We start from the raw sequence: 23,383 nt of genomic DNA, 5'->3' as shown, positions 1-23,383 counted from the left end.
GTCCGTCTCTCCCCTCAAAAACTAAAGAAAGAATTGTATTTAAAGTCCCCCAAGAATCCTTCTCGAGATAAACTCTCTAAAAAATTAAAAAAAATAAAATTTCACGTCAGCGCATCGCGCCCAAGAGGTAGAATATTACCGCGTGGGCGCCTGAAAATTTGGCTACTCCTGTTTCCCAAGTTCGTGGTTGCGCCCGCGCGGTAGAAAATTGCCGCGCGGGCGCCATGCCTTTCTGTCAGCTACTATTTTACAAATGATGAGTGCACCCGCGCGGTAGAAAATTGCCGCGCGGGCGCCTCGTCTTTTTCCAGAAATGTGCTTTTCTTCTTGCGCTATCCTCACCGCCTCAATTGTGCATCACCTTCTCACCAAGTATCAGCATTTCTTTGTGATTTCCTGCAATAAAAATAAATAAACCAGAGAAGTGACTACAAAAAAACTTTAAAACAATAAACGAAATAAGAATGGTAAAAACAGACACAATGAAAACGAAACTAATGCAAAACAAACACAAAACAAGCAAAAATAACGCACAAAAATGACTCCTATCAACCTCCCCAAACTAACCTTTTGTTCGCCCTCGAACAAAATATGTGACAACTAACAAGCAGACACAACAAAACGATAAAACAAGTAAGTAAAATCAATCTCATCAAGCCTCAGAATTTCTTCCAAAAGAAAAACAGTCCAATCATATCCACATATGCTGACCTAAAAAAAAATTTAACTCGCAAACCTTGCAAACTTCAAAATCTCGCAAGTCCGTTTTTGGAATACTCTACTCCGAATTCAATTCACACATTCTAGGATCATAAGGACTTTTGCAGTTATAATAGGATCAAGACTTTGGGAGTATTCAATGATACACACTCTACTGACTGGTATAACTCAATGAAAAATAGTGTGTTTTTTTTAATCAAGAATCAATATTCATTAACCGTGTCTATCAATAGTCCATAAGCAAAATTCTTACAACCCCTCTCCACTAGTATATTGGGAGACTGTGACTCGGTCAATAGGTCTTATCTGGCTTATAATGTCAGGCTAGGTTAATGTCTCCAAATGAAAGAAAAGAATTCAAAGAGGGAGTAATCGATGATCTATTTTCTCAATTCCACTTCTTTCTATTCACATTCATCATCTCTTTTCACTTCATTGATCTCCAGAAATTTTCTTCACTTGCCTTCTACCAACAACACTTTTTCTCTTTCACCATAATTTTTTCTTTCTTGTTTTCAACTACCCTTTTGTTTTGAGTCAGCATTCACACTATTTCCTTTTTCACATTATGCAATTGGAGCACCTTTAGAAATAATCTACATTCAATTTACTCCCCACAAGGTAGGAATGAGTGTTTAAGCTATGGGTAGTTGTTGTAGGATATTAAATAATGTTGAATGGGGTTTACCACACGTTTTCACGTTTGCCATTCATTTTTTTTTATTAAGCTCGAATTAGGTACTAGGGACATAATAAATCAAGGGTGGCTTGAAAGGCACAAACAAAATTCAGAAAGAATTTCCTATATCACTCCTAAGTCACAGTATACCCGTATTGCGCCTCGAGGGGCGTTCGAACTTGTTCTAGACACATTTCAATTCAAAGTCAACTCAAACAGATCTCAATCAGTGCAGCACAGAAAATCATCACTGGTAAGTGATGATTACACCAAAACAAAAATAAGATCATGCACCTTTCGTGCTCATGTAAACGTGAAGGTTCAACTTGGCATCTAGGGTAATTCACGAAAAAAAAAATTTAAGCCCAAAGATCAAATAAATTGCCTCAATCATATCCAAGTTTGTATGTTTCGAATTCAGATTGAAGTACACCTCACAGAGTGTTTTGAGACCTATTCATCGACTTGGTTATACTAGTTCAAGACGATTTGTCAAACAAAGAAGATAGTCATGGACTTAAGCAAAAAACGGTAATATAATTTTTTCTTCATCATTGGCTTTTTTGATTTTCATTCAACACTTGCAACCACAGTACAAACGTCTCGAACGAAAAAAAATAAGAACACAAAATGAAAACACAAAAGACAACACAACCTCCCCAAACTAAAGAAGATCATTGTCCCCAATGCTACTTAACACCACCACACCTAAAAAACAAACAAAAGAAAAGTAAAAACAAAAAGCACTAAAAACTCCCCTGGTACTAATCAGACTCTTCCTCATCAAGATCTTCGGGCATCCCGAACCGGTGGAGCATATTGGAATTGGAACGGTGGAGGATAAAGGTGGTGGTACTGGCTAAGCGGTAGGGTCCATCCCAGCATTTGCGAGCAGTCCTCGCATCATGGCGTTGGTGGATTCATTGTGGGCGGCGTTCACCTCTTGGCATTTTTCCATGTGTTTCACCCAAGCCGAAATCTCGCTTAATGTGTCATTCGTGGTGCGGCGCGCAGGGGGTGGCTTAAGCACATTCCTTGATGATTGACCGGGTCCAGAGCTGGCCTGGCTAGGAGGTTGAAACTCTCGGAGGCGGAATGAATGTTTTGCTTTCAAAATTATGTTATCCACTGCCTGCATTGGGTGCAACCATTCTTCGTCGTCCCTGTATGGGACACCAGCTTGCACACACAGTAAAGAAACAATGGTCGGAAAAAAAATTGAAATGTTGGACGTGCGAATGGACGTGTACAACTCTCGGTTGATAATTCTTCCAACATTAAGCGGTCATTGCTTGTGCAGGGCATACAGCAGCACTGCCCTGCTCATTGTGACATCATGGGTGTGGGACACCGGCATCAACCTGTGAGTCAGAAAAGCATACCACAAGGCCGGTTCCAGCCGCAAATATTTTTCCTTAAAAGATATAAATTTTACCGAATCCTTCCATACATTGCCATCATAGCACAGGACATTCGAGATTTCATTATAATCCGGGTTAGCCTTAAATGCCTGAAATTGGCTATCATCTACATCCGGAGTTTTCAATAATTCATTAATAGCAGCGAGACTAAAGGAAACCATCTTACCCCGCATGAAAGCTGTGCTATCGGTACGCTTGGCGGCGTTGGCATAAAATTCACGGACCAACGGGACTAACGCCACGAGAGGTTTGCGGCAAAACTCGGCCCATCCTTGAGCCATGATGCCAAGGGAGGCGGTGCGGCGTTCAGAGAGATCGATTCCCCTCTCTTCAATTGGATTCCTTGCAGCCTTGGCCTCCTCATACCTCGCCTTGGATTCTTCCGAAATAAATTTTCCCTCTATGATTTTGGATGGGTTGGCCCTAAAGGTAGCAAACTTTTGTTTCTTGGGTGCCATGTCAATAAAGATGAGAAATTGAGTGCTGAACCTGTGAAATTGATAGAAGAAATATAGTAATAGAATGAGAGAGAGAGATGGCGGCGGGGGGGATTAGGGTTAGAAGGAAAAAGGGAAGGGGAAGTAAAGAAAGAAAGAATGGGATCGGGCATTTAAAATCTGAGTCTGCGCGATGCGCCCGCGCAGTAGGAAAGTGCCGCGTGGGCGCACACCCCTTTTTTAAAAAATTTTGAGACAGTGGGTTTTGGTGCGCGGGCAACAGAAAACTGCCGCGCGAGCGCACCCCCTCTTTCAAAAATTTTGCGGGACAGTGGCTTTGGGTGCGCGGGCGGTAGAAAACTGCCGCGCAAGCTCACCCCCTCGTTTTGAAAATTTTTCAGAGACAGTACTCAAACTCGAGAAATAAAAGGAATTAACCTAAAAAGTTCTAACACTTACTAAAATGAACAAAAATGCATATAAATAAAAGAAAAAGGTAGAATGTAGTTTTCAATTTAAAGTCGAGAGCTTGACTTTTCATCCTCCCCAAACTAGTCTTGGTCAGTCAATGTGGTGATGACTGGCATGGAATCCACATCACCCCCCACATAGTGTTTTAACCTTTGAGCATTGACCATGAACGACTCCTTATGGGCATCTTTGATCTCTATGGCCCCTGATGGGTACACCCTTGTGATTTTATAGGGCCCAGACCATCTAGACTTCAGTTTTCCGGGAAATAGTCTTAACCGGGAGTTAAACAGCAACACAGCATCTCCTTCCTTGAAGTCCCGCTGTCGAATGCGCTTGTCATGTATTCTCTTGGTTCGTTCCTTGTACGAAACCGCCATGTCATATGCACTGTCGCGGAATTCCTCCAGTTGATTAAGCTCTAGAAATCTTTTTTCACCTGCAGCAGCAAATTCGTAGTTTAGAGTTTTAATAGCCCAATATGCTCTATGTTCTAATTCAACAGGTAAATGACATGCCTTTCCAAACAACAATCTATAAGGGGAGGTTCCTATAGGTGTTTTAAATGTTGTCCTATAGGCCCATAAGGCATTATCAAGTCGAAGTGCCCAATCCTTCCGATTAGTACTCACACTTTTCTCCAAAATCTGTTTGATCTCTCGATTTGATACTTCCACTTGGCCACTGGTCTGGGGATGATATGGGGTAGAGACTTTATGCTTGACACCATATTTCTTTAAGAGTTTGTCAAAAAGTTTATTGCAAAAGTGGGTGCCACCATCACTAATTATTGCACGGGGTGTACCAAACCGATTAAAAATGTTTTTCTTCAAAAATTTCAGTACAACCTGTGCATCATTTGTTGCAAAAGCTTCGGCCTCTACCCATTTTGAAACATAATTGACTGCAACCAAAATGTATTTTTTTGTCAAAGAAAGTGGAAATGGTCCCATAAAGTCGATTCCCCAAACATCAAATATCTCACACTCAATGATATTATGTAAAGGCATTTCATTTCGGTTAGAGATATTACCTGTCCGATGACATCTATCACAAGCTAAGACAAACAAGCGCGCATCCTTAAAATGGTTGGGCCAATAGAACCCACATTCAAGTACCTTTGCTACAGTCTTGATTGGCCCAGCATGGCCACCTACCTCACGATCATGACAATGACTGAGGATGCTTTGCATTTCTCCTTCCGCCACACATCTCCGAATCATTGAGTCAGCACATATTTTAAACAAAAATGGTTCCTCCCAAAAGTAGTGCTTGACATCCGATAAATTTTTTTTCTTCTGATGGAAAGATAGATTATGTGGGAGTGTGCTTGTGACCAGAAAATTAGCAAAATGTGCATACCATGGTGAACTCTCTATGGCGAAAAGTTTTTCATCAGGGAACCAATCATCTATGTCCTCTAATTCATTTTGTGCATCATCAGGAATGCATTCTAATCTAGACAGATGATCAGCTACTACGTTTTCAACACCTTTCTTATCCTTGATCTCTAAATCAAATTCTTGCAAAAGTAAGATCCACCTAATCAGTCTAGGTTTTGCATCTTTCTTTGCCAACAAGTGCTTAATAGCAGAGTGATCTGTGTAAACTGTGATTTTTGAAAGTACAAGGTACGAATGAAATTTGTCCAGTGCAAATACTACCGCTAACAACTCCTTTTCAGTGGTGGCATAATTTAGTTGAGCTTCATTAAGAGTCTTACTAGCGTATTAGATAGTTCGGAATACCTTGTCTATTCGTTGGCCGAGTACCGCACCAACAGTAGAGTTACTGGAATCGCACATTACCTCAAATGGAAGATCCCAGTTTGGCGATGTTAGTACTGGCGCAGTCACCAGTCTTTCTCTCAACACCTCAAAGGCCTGCAAACAATTTGAATCAAAATCAAAAAAGGCATCTTTCATTAGCAAAAAAGACAGAGGTTTGGCAATTTTTGAAAAGTCCTTAATAAATCGCCGATAAAAACCAGCATGTCCTAAGAAACTTCTAACTCCCTTGACTGTCGTGGGTGGCGGCAAATTTTGAATAACGTGCACCTTGGCCCTGTCCACCTCGATCCCCTGTTCAAAAATTCGGTGGCCCAAAACTATACCTTTTGTCACCATGAAATGACACTTCTCCCAGTTCAGCACCAAATTTGTCTCCTCGCATCTCATTAAAACAGAATTCAAGTTATGCAGACATGCTTCAAAAGATTTACCGAAAATAGAGAAATCATCCATGAAAATTTCTAAAAAAATTTCGACCATATCATGAAAAATGGCAGTCATGCATCTCTGAAAAGTTGCAGGAGCGTTACACAATCCGAAAGGCATACGTCTATAGGCAAACGTACCATATGGGTAAGTGAAAGTCGTTTTATCCTGGTCTTCAGGTGCAATCGCTATTTGATTGTATCCTGAGCACCCATCTAAAAAATAGTAAAACTCATACCCAGCCAATCTCTCTAGCATTTGATCAATGAACGGGAGAGGAAAATGATCCTTACGGGTCGCGTCATTTAATTTTCTATAGTCTATGCACACACGCCAACCTATAACTGTCCTAGTAGGTATTAATTCATTATTCTCATTCTTTATGACAGTTATCCCCCCTTTCTTTGGTACACACTGCACTGGACTCACCCATGGACTATCATAAATAGGATAAATGATACTTGCGTCCAACAGTTTGATCGTCTCTGCTTTTACAACTTCCTGCATCTTCGGGTTTAGTCTCCTCTGTGGTTGGACTAATGGGTTGATGCTCTCTTCCATTAAGATCTTGTGCATGCATATGGACGGATTTATTCCTTTGATATCTGCCACTTTCCAAGCAAATACACTCTTGTGATTTTTGAGCACATCCATTAGTCTGGCCTCCATCTCACCTGTCAAAGAAGAAGAAATTATGATAGGTAAATTATCATTCTCACCTAAAAATACATATTTGAGATGGGTAGGCAATGGTTTCAATTCCAAAGTGGGTGGTTCCTCAATGCTTGGTTTCTGAAGGACTAAATCCTTTCGGTTGCCAAGATCTTCAAGTCTAAGCTTTCCACCTCTTCTCCATGACTGGTTGTCATTCAAATATGTAGTCATCCCTTCAATTTCATCACTGAAATCGTCCACATGCTCAGATATAAGTGCAGTTTCTAATGGTTCCTGAAAAGTATCCTGCACATAATCAAATAACAGTGAATCCACTACATCTAGTTGAAAACATTCTTCATTATTCTGAGAAAATTTTAAAGCATTAAAAACATCAAACGAAATTTTCTCTTCTCCCACTCTCAAAAGCAACTCTCCCTTCTGGACATCTATTAGTGCCTTTCCTGTTTCCAGGAAAGGTCTACCCAAAATGAGTGGCATGTCCAAATCCTCTTCCATATCTAACACTACGAAGTCCACAGGGAAGATGAATTTGTCCACTTTTACAAGTACGTCCTCGATTATACCCCGTGGATATTTGATGGACCTGTCCGCCAGTTGTAACGACATTCTGGTGGACTTTGGTTCTCCTAAGCTCAATTTTCTAAACACAGAGTAAGGCATTAGATTTATACTCGCACCCAAATGTTGGAGAACCGTGATAGAATCAATCAGAATTGATATCCGGTGCAGCGGAAGTTTAAAAATTTTATATGAAACGATTCCATAATGGGTATCAAAACTTTACGATTAAATTGTGCGTGTAAAAATTAAATCATAATTAAATTTTTACCTCCAATCTCGAATCGAGATTATGGACACCAACAGATTGCTCTGCTCTTGTTGTATATCCCAGGAACTGATGGACGAACAATTCTTCAATCAGGTCCACGAACGGAAATTTAATCCCTCTGATAGATTGCACTAGAAAATCTATCAGAAGTTTCTACGAAGAGAATTAACGAATTTGATCCGTTAAACCAGACTGCAAATTCAAAATTCACAGGCTGGAATTTTCAGAGCAGAGAGGGGAGAAAGGGGGCGGCCACTTTTTAAAAACACAGCTAGGGTTTTTCGAAAATTGTGAGCCTCTGTTGTGTAATTTTTGTACTGCAATAACTTATTTATAATGTGGGCTGCTAACAGCTTAGGGCCCATTAGTCATAAGTTCAAGCCTGACAAGCAATGCCCGCATGTTCAAAAATTAATATAAAATTCATCGTGACTCAGATTGATAAACTAATTTCACCAATGTGCACAGAAACCATTTCTGCACCTTTTAAAGTCAAGATAAATTTTCTGAATCCAAATTCAGTGATTTCCAAAAATGCCCATCTCTATGTCATTTTAGGAAATCTTACTCCCTCTACTCTTATAAGAAGTCCCACTTCTTTGTTCATTAAATTTAACTCTTTAAATTTAATTATCTCAACGGGGATTAAAAATCCATTACTTGTGTGACCCTCAATGGTTCAGGGATACAGCTAGCCGTGGGCTCACAACTCCTTGTGACTCGGAACAACAATTTCCGACTTGCCCATCGAATCATGGTAAGAGCGCCTAGCAACATCGCCCCATGATTCCTTAGGTATCACTGATAGTGCCTGCAAGAACCAATAGATTTTGGTTAGCGTACAGTACAGTCCCTTCATCCATATATCCCGATCGAATCAACAACCATTGGTAAATCGAGAGTCGTTCGAGATTCGATATCTATGCAATACATCTTGAAGATCAAATAATGACATCGCATGTGCTACTAAGAAACCATTTCTTAAAACACATCATGTACTCTGGCCAGAGATTCGTCACACTAATATCTCCTCAGATTGCATAGGATATCCACACTCGCAAGTATGTGGTGAATCCTTGACAACAAAGCATCGACTCCTATATGTGTCGTAACTGTACCCAATCCCGACACCTGATGACCCCAATAGAGTCGGTAAACGAATCAAAGTACAGTACTAGCATATAGAGTCTCAATGATGTTTCAAGTAGTAAGGACTAATGGTGTACAACCAAAACCGCGGACTTTATCCACTCGATAAGTGATAACCACTTGGAAAGTCCGGATAGGGTAGTTCGATCATTCATCGTATGAATATCCATTTTCATTCTTTGAACATCTCTATGTTCCATACCAATGAAACGTGGTACTCGGCATCGCAAATGCTAGTCTCAATCTCGAGCGATCCTTATCCTTATTAACGGACGGCTCAATCGACTAGGAACTGTTTAGAATATACAGTGACTATAAGATGTGTTTCATGATAGTCATCCGCATGCACTACCACATCTTACATACACTATAGTATATTTAAGGTCTTCATCAAAGCAATAATAGTATATCACAATATAACAATATGAAGAAAGATAAAGTCATTGCCATTATAAAAGTGTAAATTATATTAAACAAAAGATTGTTTATACATAGAGTCATCAAAGCCCTTAGCCACAAGTTGGCTCATCGGGCACCCACTCTTTCAATCTCCCACTTGCCCTAAAGCCAATTAGTCATACTATGTAGACCCATTGCTTCGCGATGTTTGTCAAATAATGGTCCTGGCAAGGGCTTAGTAAGTGGATCAGCGATATTGTCTGCAGAGGCCATTCTTTCGACAGTGATGTCTCCTCTTTCCACGATCTCCCGGATGATGTGGTATTTCCTCAGTACGTGTTTGGATCTTTGATTTGACCTTGGTTCCTTTGTCTGAGCAACGGCACCCGTGTTGTCACAGTACACCGGGACTGGACCAATAACTTCAGGAATGACGCCCAACTCTTGGACGAAATTCCTCATCCAAATGGCCTCTTTAGCAGCAGCTGATGCCGCAATGTATTCTGCCTCAGTTGTGGAATCCGCTGTGGTGTCCTGCTTGGAACTCTTCCAAGAGACAGCACCGCCATTGAGCATGAACACAAATCCAGAGGTTGACTTCGAGTCATCCACGTCACTTTGGAAGCTAGAGTCGGTATAGCCTTCCAATTTCTGTTCTCTTCCTCCATATACCATGAACATATTCTTAGTCCTTCGTAAGTACTTAAGAATGTCCTTCACGGCTTTCCAATGCATTTGACCGGGATTAGCTTGATATCTGCTCGTGACACTCAGAGCAAATGCTACATCAAATCTGGTAGATATCATCCCATACATGATACTACCAATGGCTGACGCATATGGTACATGTGTCATTTTCTCTATCTCTTCATCAGTATTGGGACACATAGACTTGGATAGAGAAACTCCATGACACATAGGTAGATGTCCTCTCTTGGACCCATCCATTGAAAACCTTTTTCAATATGGTGTCGATGTAGGTTGCTTGAGTGAGTCCTATCATTCTCTTAGATCTATCTCTATAGATCTGTATCCCTAAAATATAGGATGCCTCACCCAAATCCTTCATCTAGAATCTACCTGATAACCATATCTTTGTTGACTACAACATCCCTACGTCATTCCCAATGAGTAGGATGTCATCAACATAAAGTACTAAGAATGTCACAGCATCCTTAACTACTTTCATGTACACGCACGGTTCCTCCGGGTTCTTGATGAAACCAAAATCCTTTATTGTTTCATCAAATTTCTGGTTCCAACTTCTTGATGCTTGTTTGAGACCATGGATCGATCTCTGAAGCTTGCATACCTTATGCTCGCTTCCCATGGATGTGTATCCCTCAGGCTGCGTCATATAGATCTCTTCCTTAATGTTTCCATTAAGAAATGCAGTCTTCACATCCATTTGCCATATCTCATAGTCATACCAAGCAGCTATGGAAATAAGGATTCTTATGGACTTGAACATTGCAACTGGTGAAAAGGTTTCATCATAGTCAACTCCTTGTCTTTGAGTATAACCTTTCGCCACCAATCGTGCCTTGTAGGTCAATACCTTACCATCAGGCCCAAGCTTTCTCTTGTAGATCCATTTACACCCTATTGGAACAATTCCATCGGGAGGATCTACTAAAGACCAAACTTGATTTGTATGCATCGAATCTATTTCCGACTGCATAGCTTCAAGCCATAAATTTGAATCCGCATAAGAAATTGCTTCCTTGAAGTTTCTTGGATCACATCCAACATCGGGTTCATCTTGATCCCCTTCAAGAAGAAGAACATATCGAATAGGAGGTCTAGAAGTCCTCTCGGATCTTCTAGGTATAGGCGTGTCCATCATTGGTTCCTGAGTTGTAGGATTATTATTTTGTATTTCGGGTTCTTCTCGAATTTCTTCGAGTTCCATCATCTCGCCTTTCTTATCCAATAAGAACTCCTTCTCCAAGAAGGTGGCATTCCTTGAAACAAACACCTTTGTTTCAGCAGGATGATAGAAATAATATCCGATTGAATTCTTCGGATACCCTACAAATAACATAAGGTGGATCGACTATCCAACTTATCTTCCACTGTCCGCTTCACGTAAGCAGGACATCCCCAAATCCTCAAGTACGAATACTTAGGAGCTTTGCCATTCCATAACTCGTATGGTGTTTTGTCCACTGCTTTGGTGTGGACGTTGTTCAACAACAACACCGTCGTTTCAAGCGCGTAGCCCCAAAACGAAGGTGGAAGCTCAGTGAAGCTCATCATGGATCGAACCATGTCCAACAAAGTTCGATTACGACGCTCTGATACACCATTTAGCTGAGGTGTCATAGGAGGAGTCCACTGAGAGAGAATCCCATTCTCTTTCAGATAGTCCAAAAACTCGGTACTTAAGTATTCTCCACCTCGATCCGATCGAAGTGCTTTAATACTTTTACCTAGCTTGTTTTCTACTTCAGCCTTGAATTCTTTGAACTTTTCAAATGCTTCAGACTTATATTTCATTAAATATAAATACCCATACCTTGAATAATCATCAGTAAAGGTAATGAAGTAGGTGTGGCCAAATTTAGTATCAATTCTAAATGGACCACAAACATCTATATGGATCAAATCCAACAGATTTTGACTACGCTCAGGTTTTCCCTTAAAAGGAGATTAAGTCATTTTTCCTTTCAGGCAGGACTCACAAGTAGGTAGAGAGTTAATATAAGACATATCAAACATGCCCTCTCCCACTAGCTTGTTCATCCTCCTTGAGGAAATATGACCTAGCCTAGCATGCCAAAGGTTTGCCGGGTTTTGACTATCGATTTTCCTTTTGTTTGTTGTTACCGGTTTATCAACATAATTTATTGGAACGTCTTTTAATTTTAAGTTATATAGATCTTTTTCAAGTTGTCCATTTCCAATCAAACATTCATTCTTGTAAATATTGCAAATCTCATTCACAAAATTGCAAGAATAACCATCTCTATCAAGCATAGAAACAGAAATAATGTTTTTAATCAAATCTGGAACAAATAAAACATCTCTCAAAAGTAACTTAAAATCGTTCTGCAAAATTAAATAAACGTCTCCCACAGCTTTGGCTTCAACTCTAGAACCATTTTCGAGCCTCAGCTGGGTCTCATCCATTCTAAGCTTGTGACTTCTTGTCATCACCTGCAAATCATTGCAAATGTGAGATCCACATCCGGTATCCAATACCCAAGAAGTAGTATTAAGTGAAACATTTATTTCAATATAGAACATACCCTTCGCAGTTCGCAACTGCTCTAGATATTCCTTGCAATTACGTTTCCAATGACCGGGTTTCTTGCAGTAATGGCAAACATCCTTGGACTTTTCCATGTTTGAAGCCTTTGTCTTGTTCTTCTTCTCGGGTCCGGTTTTCTTGGGTGGGGCAGAACGTTTCTTACCCTTTGTACTTGGCCCCTTCTTAGCAGAGGAAGAGGAGCCCACCAAGAGAACCGGTTTATCCTTCTTTAAAGTGGCTTCATATGTTACAAGCATATTGACCATCTCTTCAAGGGAGGCCTCTATCTTGTTCATATTGAAATTCACCACAAATCCGTCAAACAAAGAACGAACAGAGAGAAGTAATAAGTCCACGTTGAGTTCATGCTCCAACACCAAATCAAGCATTACCAACTTCTGTATGAGCCAAATCACTCGTACCCCATGATCACGGACCGAAGTCCCTTCACGCATGCGACACGTCATTAGCTCTTTTACAGTAGCAAACCTTTCAGCTCTCGATTGAGCCCCAAAAGGTTCCTTGAGTTGTACGTGAATGTCAGCAGCATTCACGGTGTCCTCAAATCGCCTCTGGAGTTCATCAGACATCGAGGCTTGCATATAGCATTTGGCCTTGATATCATGGTCCCACCATGTATCAAGTTTGGCCAACTCTTCCGGACTTATGCCAGTTGGTGCTTCCTTCGGAGGAGATTTTTCTAACACGTAGAGCATCTTCTCCGAGGTCAAGACAATCTTCAACTTACGGAACCATTCCGTATAGTTTGCGCTAGTCAGTTTATTTTGTTCGAGAATAGAGAATAGTGGATTGCGCGAATTCATCTTTATGAAATACTGAAAAAAAACAGACAATTATCAGTGATTGTTTAATTAATTTACTAAGACATAAAATAGGCGAAATTTATTTTATGAATCTCACTCCCACTATTTTAACGATTTCACTACCCTCTAGTGAAAACGGGAAACTGTTTTCCTTAGTGGGAACATGGAGTCTAATTGACAAACTATGGTCCCGAATAATATCAGCCAACCATAATTTTCAAAAGGTAGAGCCCAATTGTTTCCAAATCAACCTCCACGTTTTTACCTCATGTCCAATAAGGGCCCAATAATATGACGCCTTTTATTGTGACATGTCAAGATGACCCATCAATATTAATTTGTGATGGACGGTCGCCAATTGGATCCCTCAATAATATGAGCCGATCCCATGGGAGTTCCACCCAACTTACAACATTTGTCGATCCAATGTACAGCTTTCCGACGAACGGGCCCCCCCAATAATATGAGCCGGACCGTATCCGCGGGTAGCATCTCATACATTGATCGTTGATGGAAGGTAGGAACATTTAAACAATATTTAAATTTCCTTTATTTATCTTGATATCAATTTTAAATCATATTTAAAATGAGGGATTTTAATTTTGAAAATTTGTCTCATCATTTAAAATTTGTATGCTTGCAGGATTCATACAATTTAGTTTAAAACATGCATACAACGATAATATCATATATTATATAGGATGATCGATTTCATTTCTAATCGACCCGTGGTTGCCAATCACGAGTCTAAGTCCAATCCTAGGTAATATGCAGGTATGCAATGCAATCCTATTACATTGAGCTTCCAATTTACATTTCTTCAGTCTTTATTGTCTGCTGGGCCCACCTCCGTCTTCAAATCTTCATCTCCCACTAAATCTAATGTATTTACAATAAATAACTATGACAAGTAGGGGATACATTTTAAGGGGTGGGAACGGGCCATAAACCAGGCCCACTTTTATTACATATGACAATTCATATTGGGCCATAAACCAGGCCCATTAATAAATCCAACAACAATAAAAACAAATGTAAATTCCTAACATACACCTACAAAATTGGTCATGGCAATCGATCATCCTTATTCAATAATATTTAATTCAAAATTAATTTATTGGATAACATGCAATGGCAATTTAAATTAAAAGGATAAAATCATATTCCATATATAAAATCTTATTTTACATACAAAATCATATTTTATCTTTTTATCAAATAAAATCATATTTTACATATAAAATCCAATTTTATACATAAAATCATATTTTACTCAATATTTCCATAAGATCATATCTTATCATCAATTGTACCAAAAATAATTAATTTCATAAAATCTGATTTAACGGATAAAATCTATAAATTTTCCAAAAATTCAAATTTATCCAAAAATCAATTTTAAAATTTTCGAACTCGAACAATTCGATCCGACGCCTCGTGGACCAATCAAAACAATTTTTGATCGGACCAAAAATAGAATTTTAACATATTAAAATTTTAATTTAAAATAAAGAAATTAATTTTTCCAGGGCCGACCGGGACGCTCCCGGGCTGCCCGCGCCCCAATGGGGCTCGGGCCGGGCAGCCCGTCGCTGCCCCTAGGGCAGCGACCCTCGCTGCACCCCTCGGGCAGCGATCCAATCGCTGCCCGTGTTTTGCCCGGAAAAAAAAATTTATTTTAAAAAATTTATTTTGTTTCAAATACCGAGGCTTAAAAAATTTTTTTGTACAATCGATTAATTTAATCGCTTGATCTGAGCAACCTGGCTCTGATACCACTGTTGGAGAACCGTGATCAGATCAATCAGAATTGATACCCGGTGCAGCGGAAGTTTAAAAATTTTATATGAAACGATTCCATAATGGGTATCAAAACTTTACGATTAAATTGTGCGTGTAAAAATTAAATCATAATTAAATTTTTACCTCCAATCTCGAATCGAGATTATGGACACCAACAGATTGCTCTGCTCTTGTTGTATATCCCAGGAACTGATGGACGAACAATTCTTCAATCAGGTCCACGAACGGAAATTTAATCCCTCTGATAGATTGCACTAGAAAATCTATCAGAAGTTTCTACGAAGAGAATTAACGAATTTGATCCGTTAAACCAGACTGCAAATTCAAAATTCACAGGCTGGAATTTTCAGAGCAGATAGGGGAGAAAGGGGGCGGCCACTTTTTAAAAACACAGCTAGGGTTTTTCGAAAATTGTGAGCCACTGTTGTGTAATTTCTGTACTGCAATAACTTATTTATAATGTGGGCTGCTAACAGCTTAGGGCCCATTAGTCATAAGTTCAAGCCTGACAAGAAAAGCCCGCATGTTCAGAAACTAATATAAAATTCATCGTGACTCAGATTGATAAACTAATTTCACCAATGTGCACAGAAACCATTTCTGCACCTTTTAAAGTCAAGATAAATTTTCTGAATTCGAATTCAGTGATTTCCAAAAATGCCCATCTCTATGTCATTTTAGGAAATCTTACTCCCTCTACTCTTAAATAAGAAGTCCCACTTCTTTGTTCATTAAATTTAACTCATTAAATTTAACTATCTCAACGGGGATTAAAAATCCATTACTTGTGTGACCCTCAATGATTCAGGGATACAGCTAGCCGTGGGCTCACAACTCCTTGTGACTCGGAACAACAATTTCCGACTTGCCCATCGAATCATGGTAAGAGCGCCTAGCAACATCGCCCCATGATTCCTTAGGTATCACTGATAGTTCCTGCAAGAACCAATAGATTTTGGTTAGCATACAGTACAGTCCCTTCATCCATATATCCCGATCGAATCAACAACCATTGGTAAATCGAGAGTCGTTCGAGATTTGATAACTATGCAATACATCTTGAAGATCAAATAGTAACATCGCATGTGCTACTAAGAAACCATTTCTTAAAACACATCATGTACTCTGGCAAGAGATTCGTCACACTAATATCTCCTCAGATTGCATAGGATATCCACACTCGCAAGTATGTGGTGAATCCTTGACAATAAAGCATCGACTCCTATATGTGTCGTAACTGTACCCAATCCCGACACCTGATGACCCCAATAGAGTCGGTAAACGAGTCAAAGTACAGTACTAGCATATAGAGTCTCAATGATGTTTCAAGTAGTAAGGACTAATGGTGTACAACCAAAACCGCGGACTTTATCCACTCGATAAGTGATAACCACTTGGAAAGTCCGGATAGGGTAGTTCGATCATTCATCGTATGAATATCCATTTGCATGCTTTGAACATCTCTATGTTCCATACCAATGAAACGTGGTACTCGGCATCGCAAATGCTAGTCTTAATCTCGAGCGATCCTTATCCTTATTAACAGACGGCTCAATCGACTAGGAACTGTTTAGAATATACAGTGACTATAAGATGTGTTTCATGATAGTCATCCCCATGCACTACCACATCTTACATACACTATAGTATATTCAAGGTCTTTATCAAAACAACAATAGTATATCACAATATAACAATATGAAGAAAGATAAAGTCATTGCCATTATAAAAGTGTAAATTATATTAAACAAAAGATTGTTTATACATAGAGTCATCAAAGCCCTTAGCCACAAGTTGGCTCACCGGGCACCCACTCTTTCACCAAATCACACAAAGCCTTATGAAATTGAGCATCATTAATTACACAAGGTATAGAGAAACTCCCTGGATCCTTTTGCTTTAGTGGGATTTTATTCTGCACCAGTGCCGAGCAGTTTTCCGTCAGACTTATCATCGCATGCTCCTCCAATTTCCTCTTGTTAGAGAGGATCTCCTTCAAGAATTTCGTATAACTTGGCATTTGTATCAGTGCATCAGCAAAGGGTATATTGATATTCAATTTTTTAAACACTTCTAAGAATTTACCAAACTGAGAGTCTAGCTTGGCCTTCTTAAGAGCTGCAGGAAAAGGTGGTGGCACAAAAATTTTTGATTGTGAAGTGGATGGGGGTGTTAAGATAGACGACTTGCCTGAAGTTTTTTCTGATGTAACTGTTTCTGGCTCTTTCTCGCTTTTTGGTTCAGGCTCGACCGTCTTTCCACTCCTTAATTCAATTGCTTTCACCTGTTCCTTCGGATTCTTCTCAGTGTCACTTGGCAAAGTACCCTGATCTCTGCTGGAAATTTATTTGGCCAATTGCCCTATTTGATTCTCCAGATTCTTTATCGATGCATCTTGATTCTGCATGCGGGTTTCAGTAGATGATATAAACTTCTGCATCATCTGCTCCAAGCTTGATTTCTCCTCTTGAGGCTGCCTGCTGTAGTTCTGATTCCCATATGCTTTATTATTCAGTCCACCCCACGAGAAATTTGGATGGTGTCTCCACCCTGGATTGTATGAATTCGAAAATGGGTCATTCCTTGGGCGATTTTGATTTCCCATGTGACTTGCCATAACTCCCTCCGGTTGAGAAAATGTTTGACAGTCATTCGTGAAATGCTCTGCACCACATTTTTCACACCACACTTCTTGTACTCGCATCACAAAGTTTCCCATGCTTAGTTCCTCAATCCTTTTGTTCATGACTTCAAGTTGAGCAGCCACTGATGTGAATGCATCAATTTGATGAATTCCAGTAGATTTCCGGGCAGCACCCCTTTCAGATTGAGGATGATAGCTACTAGATGCCATTTCCTTGATTAATTCAAAGCCATCCTCTGACGATTTTCGCAGAAGATTTACACCTGCAGCTGCATCTAACATGGTACGATTTGAGTGAGAAAGACCATAATAAAAAGTTTGTACCACAAGACCCTCTGGTAATTGGTGGTGTGGACATCTCCGCAGTAGATCCTTGTAGCGCTCCCATGTTTCGTAAAACGTTTCCTGTTCTCCTTGGGAAAAAGTTGTGATATCAGCTCTCAGCTTCATTGACTTAGATGGTGGAAAGTATTTGCTGAGGAAAGACTTCGCCAAATCATCCCAAGTTGTGATGGAACCTGCAGGTAAATTTGTTAGCCATGCTTTCGCCTTGTCTCGTAGTGAAAAAGGGAATAAACGCAACCGAATAGCGTCATCAGAAACTCCCTGTATCTTGAATGTATCACAAATTTCCAGAAAATTTGTGATGTGTACATATGGTTCATCAATGACACTCCCACCAAATTGAAGTGTGTTCTGAATCATTTGAAGAATGACCGGCTTTATATCAAAGTGATTAGCTGCTTCAGTTGGCCGGATGATGTTTGGTCTAGCACCTTCAATGTTTGGCAAGGCAAGATCCATCATGGATCTGTAAACTGGTTGTTCCTGTTCATGTTCTTCTTCCATTTCTTGTTGTTGTTGTTTCCTTCTTCTCCTATGAAAAGTTCTCTCGATTTCTGAAAAAGGCAATAGTTCCTCAGGTGAGTGTTGCATGTACTGCAAGAGAATCCTGCAATCCACAGATGGAAATGAGTGATTAAAATTGTAATAGAGAAAAATCAAATAAAACAAATTAAAATCTATTTAGTCCCCGGCAACGGCGCCAAAAACTTGATCGACGGAATACTAACACTTAAATTTTCTTTAAAAATCTCTCAAATCCAGTCGATAATAATCGCAAGTGCACGATTCAAGTTATAATAAAATGTACTGAGTACGAGTATCGTCCTCAGGGACTAACAATAGTAATTTGTCTCGTTGATTTTCAACTACACAAAGTATCTCAAATTTGATTTTGGAATTATCTAACATTTAAAATTAATTAAGAACTCAACGTAAATAAAAGTGGATTTCACAACCAAACAATCAATTCTCAGACTGAAGAACACCAATTCAAAATGATTTTGTTGGAATTTCGGTTCACCTTTCCCCTAATTGAACTGGACGATTGGAATTTAATTTATTCTTATAAATTTGACAGAAATTCCTGTAACATTGACACTCTCTCTCGAGGTGATGTCAAACTAATCAAATCAGTGAAATAATTAAATCTCTTTAATTATTTATCATGACTGATTGCTTTGCGTTCTATGAATTCTACAACTTTCAATCTGGTGGTCTATGGCTATCAACATGTACTAAATACCATATCTCTATGCATATTTTAAGTCCATGGATTCTATCATTCGTCCTAATTAGGAACCTATCTCTCGATAGCAATTCACAATTTACGAATCTATGTTAAGGGTAGCTAATCATCAACATAGAAAGAAAAACATGATAAAATCAATTATAAACATAAATCAAATCTCAATACGTCCGGTGATTCAATCACACTACAGTGTTTCGGGGTTAGGATCCCCTCGATTCCAACAAAATAAAAACTTAGCTACTGGAATTCATTACAAAAATTCAATCTCAAAAGTGTTTAACATAAAAATTCAGAAGAGAAGAAAAGAAAAACTCCCAACGGAGAAGAGAAATCTTGAATTGCTCAGCCGCCGTCTGCCTCCTGATGTGCGTCCGTCTCTCCCCTCAAAAACTAAAGAAAGAATTGTTTTTAAAGTCCCCCAAGAATCCTTCCCGAGATAAACTCTCTAAAAAATAAAAATAAAATAAAATTTCACGTCAGCGCATCGCGCCCGAGCGGTAGAAAATTACCGCGCGGGCGCCTGAAAATTTGGCTACTCCTATTTCCCAAGTTCGTGGTTGCGCCCGCGCGGTAGAAAATTGCCGCGTGGGCTCCATGCCTTTCTGCCAGCTACTGTTTTACAAATGATGAGTGCGCCCGCGCGGTAGAAAATTGCCTCGTGGGTGCCTCGTCTTTTTCCAGAAATGTGTTTTTCTTCTTGCGCTATCCTCACCGCCTCAATTGTGCATCACCTTCTCACCAAGTATCAACATTTCTTGGTGATTTCCTGCAATAAAAATAAATAAACCAGAGAAGTGACTACAAAAAAACTTTAAAACAATAAACGAAACAAGAATGGTAAAAACAGACACAACGAAAATGAAACTAATGCAAAACAAACACAAAACAAGCAAAAATAACGCACAAAAACGACTCCTATCATGAAGACAGCTTTTCTTAATGGGGATATTAAGGAAGAAATTTACATGTCTCAACCTGAAGGGTTCACATCTATCGGAAGTGAGCATAAAGTATGAAAACTTCAGAGATCTATTTATGGTCTCAAACAGGCATCTAGGAGCTGGAACCTCATATTTGATGGTACAATCAAAGAGTTTGGGTTTACTAAGAATCCTGAGGAACCCTGTGTGTATAAGAAGGTCAGTGGGAGTGCTGTGACATTCCTATTACTTTATGTTGATGACATTCTACTCATTGAGAATGATGTAGGAATGTTGCAATCAACTAAAGTATGGTTATCGAGTAAGTTCTCAATGATGGACTTTGGTGAATCATCTTTTGTATTAGGAATACAAATCTATCGGGATAGATCGAAAAGATTGCTTGGTCTCACCCCGTCCATATACATTGATACCATCGTGAAGAGGTTCTCGATGGATGAGTCTAAGGGAGGACATCTACCAATGTGTCATGGCGTGTCTCTATCCAAGTCCATGTCTCCCAAGAATGATGCAGAGATAAAGGCGATGACACGCATTCCATATGCATCTGCAATTGGTAGTATCATGTATGCGATGATATCTACACGTCCTGACGTGGCCTATGCACTTAGTGTTACAAGTAGATATCAATCAAACCCTGGTCTTCCACACTGGAAAGCTGTGAAAGACATTCTCAAGTATTTGAAAAGGACTGAGAATATGTTCTTGGTTTATGGGGGTGGAGAACTAAATTTGGAAGGCTATATCGACTCTAGCTTCCAAAGCGATGTTGATGATTCGAAGTCAACTTCCGGTTTTATATTCATGCTCAATGGTGCTGCTGTTTGTTGGAAGAGTTCCAAACAAAACAGCACTGCGGATTCAACCATTGAGGCATAATATATTGCTGCATCAGATGCTGCAAAGGAAGCTATTTGGATTAGGAATTTCGTCCAAGAGTTGGGCGTTATTCCTAATGGAGTTGATCCAGTCCCGATGTACTGCGAAAACACTAGTGTCGTTGCTCAGGAAAAAAACCAAGGTCTCATCAGAAATCCAAACATGTACTGAGAAAATACCACATCATCCGAGAAATTGTGGAACGAGGAGATGTCTTGTTAGACAGAGTCGCCTCCGCAGATAATGTTGTTGATCCACTAACTAAGCCTTTACCAGTACCATTGTTCGAAACGCATCGCGAATCAATGGGTTTGAAGAATATGGGTAGTTGGCTCTAGTGCAAGTGGGAGATTGTTAGAGTAGGTGCCGGTCGAGCCAATGTGTTGGCCGATGGTTCTTAAGAGAACTCTTGTATGACAATATTTATTTTAATAATATTTGACATTATTTAATTTGGCAAATCTTTATCTGTAAATCAATGCAAGCTGCATAGATAAGCCCTTGAATATATAAATAGTAGAAAGAATATGAGATGGTCATGTGATGACTATCATGAAACTCATATTTGGAATATTGTATATTCTAAACTGTTCCTAGTCGATTCAGTCTCCATAAAGAAGGATAAAGGCCGCTCAAGCTTGAGACTAGTATTTGCGATGTGAGTACCATGTTTCATTGGTAGGGGACATGGAGATGTCCAAGCATGAAAATAGGTGCTCCTTGTAGAGTGCACTGAACAACACTCCCTAAAGGATTTTCCAAGTGGTTCTCACTTATCGAGTGGAGAAGTCCTAGTTTATGGTTGTACATCATTAGTCCTTATGACTTGGGACAACATGGAGACTCTATATGCTAGTGCTTCACTTTGACTTGTTTACCGACTCATCTGGGGTTATCAAGTGGCAATGTTGGGTGTTGTGACGAAACATATAGGAGTCAATGCATTGTAGTCGGGGATTCACCGCTTACCTACGGGTATGGATATCCTATGTAATCTCATGCATACGTATTTTTAAATCTCTAATCAGAGTAGGTGGTAATTAAGAAAGGGGTTTCTTGAATTACACTTTCGATGCAACTACATCATGACACATAGTTATCGATTCAATGACAACTCTCGATAAACCAATGGTTGTCGAATTGGTCGGGATATATGAGTTGAAGGGACCGTACTGTACGCTAACCATAATTGATTGGTTCTTGCAGGCACTATCATTTGATACCTAGGGAGTCATGTAAGCGATGCTGCTAGACGTTTATCATGGTTGGTTGGGTACTATCAGACTTGAGTTTTCTGACGTTCTTATTATCAAGGAGTTGATCAATAAAAATGGAGCTATATGGCGTATGCTCACATAAGGGACTTGTTGATCCCGAATCACATGGAGATGTGAACCCACTGCTAGTTGTATCAGTGAACCATTGAGGGTCACACAAGTACTAGCTTTCTAGATCCCGTTGAGATTAAAATTAGTTCAATGTGTTGAACAACTTATAAAGGAGTTTGTAAGTAAAATAAATTAGAAGTTTGACTTCTAAATTGGAGATTAAATGAAAAGTAAATTTTCATTTGTGAATGTGTTCCAAGATTAAAAATTGACTTAAAATAATTAGTTTGTGAAAATGTTGATTTTCTAAAATATTATTTTGAACTTAATTAATTAATTCAAGAGTTGAATTAATTTAGCACTAATAGACATTGTAATGTACAAATAATTAAATTAATTCATGTGTTAAATTAATTAAACACTATTGAGTCTAGTAGAGCTCAAATTAATATAATATTGAATAATTATATACTAGTGGACTTGAATGAGTTCAAGTTAGATTTAATTAATTATTTAAACTTAATTGAGATTAAGTTTAATGTTTAATTATATTAAATAAGTTCTAAAACATGTATATATATTATATATATTTTCAAAATATATATATATATATATATCAATGTTATATATATGTGTGATGGAATTTGAAGGGTTGGAAGAAGGGTTGCAATTTTCCATGCAAATCTTGCACTTTTCCATGCATGGTTTAATTGTATCCATTTAATCCTTTACCTTTAATATATTATTATGAATAATATACACACATTATTCATTCCAATTTGGAGGAGAAGTGGCCGAACACTTCTTGACAATATTCTCCAAGTTTTCTTTCAATTTTTTAGGAAGAAGAAAAGGAAAATCTCAATGCAAAATTCTCTACATATTCTAGTGAATATTTAGAGCGGATCTAGATCGTCTAGTCGTGGACCTAATTCGAAGGCTTGAAGTATTGAATCCATTTTGAGCAAGTTGTGCTCTTGGAAGCTTGTAGATAGTATCTACAACTTCAAGAGCCTAGTTGTTTATCAACTTGGTTGGAGCCATAAATCAATCTTTGAGATTGATAGGTAAAACTTCTAAACACCCTTTGGTTGTTTTATTTTGAATGCTACACAAGT

At 39.0% G+C, this 23,383-nt stretch overlaps 1 non-coding gene across 1 annotated transcript; it reads left to right on the top strand.

Annotated features, from left to right (window-relative positions):
- Positions 1–17,863: 17,863 nt before the first annotated feature.
- Positions 17,864–17,970, top strand: LOC140870200 (small nucleolar RNA R71). Its single transcript, XR_012147173.1, has one exon. It is a non-coding gene; the product is annotated as a small nucleolar RNA R71 (small nucleolar RNA).
- Positions 17,971–23,383: the final 5,413 nt, after the last annotated feature.

Source organism: Henckelia pumila, chromosome 4 (assembly GCF_033568475.1).
Source record: "Henckelia pumila isolate YLH828 chromosome 4, ASM3356847v2, whole genome shotgun sequence".
Taxonomy (NCBI): Eukaryota; Viridiplantae; Streptophyta; class Magnoliopsida; order Lamiales; family Gesneriaceae; genus Henckelia; species Henckelia pumila.
The sequence above is the reverse complement of the archived record's forward strand: the minus strand, read 5'-3'. Positions and strand labels throughout refer to the sequence as shown.